This window comes from Lissotriton vulgaris, chromosome 6, assembly GCF_964263255.1.
Source record: "Lissotriton vulgaris chromosome 6, aLisVul1.2, whole genome shotgun sequence".
NCBI lineage: Eukaryota > Metazoa > Chordata > Amphibia > Caudata > Salamandridae > Lissotriton > Lissotriton vulgaris.
In genome coordinates this window covers 195,629,510-195,634,982 of record NC_141694.1, presented here as the reverse complement: position 1 = coordinate 195,634,982, position 5,473 = coordinate 195,629,510, and positions in this window count along the sequence as shown.

Genomic DNA, 5,473 nt, shown 5'->3' with positions numbered 1-5,473 from the left:
GTGACAGAAGAACTGCAGCAGTGGACCATATACTATTAAACGTTATTTTGCATAATAAGCACTTTCAATGCTTTGTAGACAGATACAACACTGAACACTAGTACACACCTGATGGCAGGAAAACAAAACTATCTGAACTTGCCACTGAAAGAAAAAGTGCCTTGAGTGGCACGTTCAGGTAATCTTGTTTTTCTCTGGTCAGCTGTGTGCCAGTGTTCAGTGTTATATTAGTCTACAAAGCATCAAGTCGCTGATTATGCTAAATAACATTTTATAGTATATGGGGTTCACGGCGGCTGCAGCTCTTCCTCCACTGCTGCTGGCTTTTAACATTTGCGGCGAAATAAATCTTTTTTAAAGTTTAAAAGCCGGTAGCAGTAGCTGAAGAACTACAGCTGTGAGCCCCACACACTATAAAACGTAATTTAGCATACTAAGCCATTTGAATGCTTTGTAAACAGATATAACATAACACTGAACTCTGGCACACAGCTAATGGCAGAAAAGCAAGATTACCTGAACATGCCACTCGAGGCAATTTTGCATCAAGTGGCACGTTCAGGAAGACTTGGTTTTCTTTTTTTCTGCTATTTTCTGCTATCAGCTGTCTACTAGTGTTCAGTGTTATATTTGTCTACCAAACATAGAAATGGCTCATTATGTTAAAAAACTTTTTATAGTGTGGCACACGAATGCAGTTCTTCCTCCACTGCTGCTGTCTTTTAAGTTAAAAAAAAAAAGATTTTTTTTGCTTTGAGTGGCACATTCAAGTAGTACTATATTCTGCCATCAGCACACATTTGTGCAATGATATAAAGTAAAACTAGAAGTCTTACAGTGCAATGTGTTATGCTAGTTCTTCAAAGCCTTGAACTAGCTAAAGGTAGCACACAATATGGGTCCAATTGGCTTCTATTCAGGACAGCTCACCAACCTAGCCGTACCATAATGCTGCTACATAGACTGCACAGGCAGTCATCACTGGAGTTTCCCCTTCCAGCAGTGCAGGTTCCCATCCATTGGTGTGCTTAACTGAGTGTGGGGGAGTGGTTTTAGAAGTAGTGAGGTGCCAACTGGTAGTTTCTTGTGCAACTGCTTCCTCTGCCAGTCTTTAATTGTTAGCCAAGACCACTTCGGATTCAGGGAAATAGGTGGGTGGAGCCAGCGCAGGAAGTGGGTGGAGCCGGGGACATGGGTGTGGCCTCTTACAAAAATTTGAGCACCTGGACTTAAAATTTTACAAATTAAGCACTGCCTATATCTAACCCTAAAATGGACACTCGTATTTCTATCAGTCACTCCTATGGCAGGCCTTAACAATCCTGAAGGCAGAGTGCTTGGAATCGTGTGAGATGGTGCTCTGGCATGAGCTGAGCCAGTTTGCAGCTTGCGGAACCAAGTCCTAATAGCTGTTCCATGATAACGCATACCATATACTCTTAAGTGCATTATAATCCTCGCGGTTATATGCCAACTCTGGTATCGCTTTATCAAAACATGTCGAGTAAGGTGTCATACGAATTGGAATACTAACCCCTCGCCAATTCTGGTGACGGGGTTTGCATTCCACCCTTCTAGAGGGACACGACATGTATGCAACTGTGAACCCCGGTTAAAGTTAACTCGAGCCTCAGCATCACAAAGATGCTGCCACCACAGACACAAGTCTGACCTCCTGCTGCTGGGAGTCCTTCCAGCGAGGAGAGCTTGGACAAAGGGTTTCCTGTCAGGGGCGGTGCTAGCACCGACCCTGACAGGGTTTTGTGTATCCTAGGTAGGCAGGGCTGAATAGGAAGGTGACTGCAAGTGGCACCCCGGTGCTCACTATGCATCTGCCAGTCTGAACCGGTTCCAGGGGCACACCAGCCCCTGAGCTGGGGAAAGTCCGGCATGGGAGAGGGGTGTAACCACCCCCCTTCCTGGTCCCACCCATGGGCAGGACCTAGTCCCGTACCAGCCCCTTTCTTTAGTATAAAGGTGGGAGCGGGGACCCCTTCCAAATTAGATAATTCCGAATCTTGATGACTTTCCACGAAAGAACTCTTGAAGCTTTCAGAAGACTCTCCCTTGTGGCTAAGGAGTAGCCACCCTGCACCCGCAGGCACCATCCAAGCATCGCGGTCTGCTGTAAGTCTCTCCTCCGGATCAAGACTGCCCAGCTCGACGAGAACCGGCTTCCCTGGCACCTCTGACCTCTACCTGCATCGTCAGCTCAGCTGAGATTCGTGGGTGTGATGAGACCTCGAGGGACCGGCCATCTTCAGGACTGCACGACGCTTGCCCAGCACGACCACCGAGGGATCCTCGAGTGAGTGCTTTGGGGTGTGAGAAGCCCTAACTCTGAGCAGCTCCAGCAACGAAGTCCAGCCCTCCAACATCCACGAGATCTGCGTGGGGCCCTTCTGCTCTTTGCTGCTCACCGCGTTGTCTGGCTACTTGCCTGCTGGCTTGTAGCCTTCCCGACGACGAACGACGACATTTTCAACGCTGGTCTGGTTGCTCCAGACTGGCACTTGCTCCCCTCCAACAGAGGAGCACCCCGGACCCTCCTGGTCCACTCCAGACGCCATTTTAAGTCCACCGCGTGGGCTTGCATTTGCCAAGACTTGTTGCCCTAATCCTGGGTAGAGCGACGTCGACAGCCGATACCTTCGTGGGACAGCTCGCACCTCCATCCTGGTCGCCGACAACGCCTCCTGGTCCGTGAGACTGCAGAGCCCAGCGTCGCCCACTCACCTGGTCGAGGTGACTCCATCCGGTGCCATCCTGGTGCCCATCTAATCACTGGCTAGTGATTCAGAACTCGGTCCCCTCTGCTTACAGGTGTCTTCCATCTTCGATCCAGGCTTGGATCCCTTCGAACTTCAACACTGGTCGCCTGCCAGCAACTTCTTCTTTCAGGCTCCATAGACTGCAACGAGGATTCCCGATGTCTTTTCAGACCTATGCATCCGCAGGCCCTGGGCTAGGTAAACTCAGCATTTCGGTGCTCCAGCATAGCTTTGCTATCCAAAGGTCCAGATCATTTTTCGTTTCAGCTCTACCTAGTCGGATTCGTCCGATAACACTAACTTTACGAAATCTAGCATCCATAGACTTTGTCCCGCATCCCGCGTGAGAGTGCACACTCTGCACCCGATCTCCCTAGGCCTCCTGCTAGTAATCTGAAGGTTCAGTAGTCCAGTCCTAGCGATCCTAAAGTCTAATAGAGTAGTACTTACCTGCTAGTAATTTTGCATTCCACTTTTGTAGTATATGGTTTTTCGTGCCCCTCGGGCATTTGTGTAAATTGTGCGATTTGAGTATTTTCCTAAGAGCTTTGTATTGTGCTTAGCACCCTGTCCTCATAAAGAGTCCAGGGTTGTTGTGTTCTAAATAAATATTCTTTTATTTTCATAACAACGTCTGTGGTGTCCTTTCACTTGGTGTCCAAGGGGTATATGTGATGGCATAACAGCTGGCTTAACACGCCCTCTAGAGTTTAGCCTAAAGACTGCTCTTGTCCATGCTACTAGGATAGCTGGTCTAACGGTTGACTTACAACCAATCATCAATAAGGGCGTTTGGAATGATACACAGTGATCTCTAGAATAGTGAGCACTACATATCAGGCCAACTTCTCACATTGGTGGCAGCGGTGGGATTTGAGCTTGCTGTTGTTTTACCACACGTATCCTAAGAATATCATTGTGAAAGATCACATAAGTACCCAGGTACATATAACTTAGCTTAGAATACTCTGAGTTCTACTGAACCAGCTGTTGTAGTTCAACAGGGCTTAGCACACCCTGACTACAACTCTTAGCAAGGGATCAGTAGGCAAACAAATAGTGTAGGTAGGTGCATCACTTACACCACACTAGAAGCATGTCGGACAAAGGAGGGAACTCAGAAGCCCCCCTTGTGTCAGTGGACCCTCCACAGGTCACTTCACGATATGCTGCTCTTAGCTTCCAGGAGATGAGACAAATCTGTACATCCAGGAAGCTAAAATAGGGTTCTAACCCTACCATTCCCTTTCTGATTGGTCTCTTAGAGACTTATGATGCCAGGAGGACTGCCAACACAGATCCTTCTCATCCAGAAGGGAATATGACCCCCTTAGAGGGAACCCTTGGGGACCCTGACCTCCAAAACAATGGAACAGTGAGTGAAGGTGAGGAGGAGGATCAGGAGTTGTCAGAGGATGAGGCAGACAAGGGTCAGGGAGAAGTCAGTAGACTAACCAGGACCAACTTAAGTAGGCATGAGAATGGATTTGGGGGACCCCCAGGGCCACTCTCAGGCGGACTTAACATTGGGAATGGACGCGTTAGGTCTCTATCTAGAGGCTCTAACAGATACATGCGAACCAATGGCTCTCAGACCTCTTCTCATAGAGGGATGTCATCCCCTAAGAGGAGAGAGCATAAAGCAAAGATGAAGGAAGCCAATCTGAGGATTGAAAGGGAAGAACTTGCCCTGGCCAAAGAGAGGCTTGCCTTTGCTAGAGAGCAAAAGTTAAGTGGGCTAGATCCCACTGGTGGCAGCATTTTACCTAGAGAAAAGGACAGGAGTTTAGACACTAGACACCTGAGTAGGATAGTGCCCCCCTTTAAACAAGGGGATGATATCCACAAATGGATAACTGCTTTGGAGAGGGCCTGCACTGTCCAGTGCGTCCCCCAGAGTCAGTGGGCAGCTGTCTTGTGGCTCTCCTTTGAAGGCAAAGGTAGAGATAAGCTCCTCACTACTAGAGCTGAGGATGCTAACAAGTACCAAGTCCTGAAAAGTACACTGATAGATGGGTTTGGCCTAACCACTGAGCAGTACAGGTTGCTGTTCAGGGATATCCAGAAAACTCAGTCTCAGGATTGGTCTGATTTTGTGGATTGTGCCACTAAGGCTTTGGAGGGCTGGTTGCTGGGCAGTAAGGTTACTGATTATACAGGATTGTACAATCTGATCATGAGGGAACAGATTTTAAACAATTATCAGAACCAGTTGTTGCATCAGCACCTTGTTGACTCAGATCTGACCTCTCCCCAAGAATTGGGAAAGAAGGCAAACAGATGGGTCAGAACAAGGGTCAAGCAGAACCAGGGCCAGAACCAGGGTGGTCAGAAGAAAGCAGACTAGAAGGGTAATAATACCAAAGGTGAACAAAATGACCAGAAGTCTTCGACAGGTCCCCAACAAACCAAAGAGGGTAGGGGTCAGGCTTCCCAGAAGAAGAAGACTCAAGAAGGCCAGTCTAAAAGGTGGTGCCAGTACTGTAAAAGTAAAACTCACTGGTTTAGTGAGTGCACCAAGAAAGGAGGGCAAACTCCTGCCACTGCAGCCCCTATGGCACCTGCACCCCCTAGTACAGTCAGCAGTGGTAGTGCACCTCCCAAGGGATTAGTTGGGTTAACCTTGGGTTCTGAGGGGTATGACAACTTAGTTGGCACACTCACTCAGGCTGTCCTTGTCTGTACAGGGGATGTGGATATAT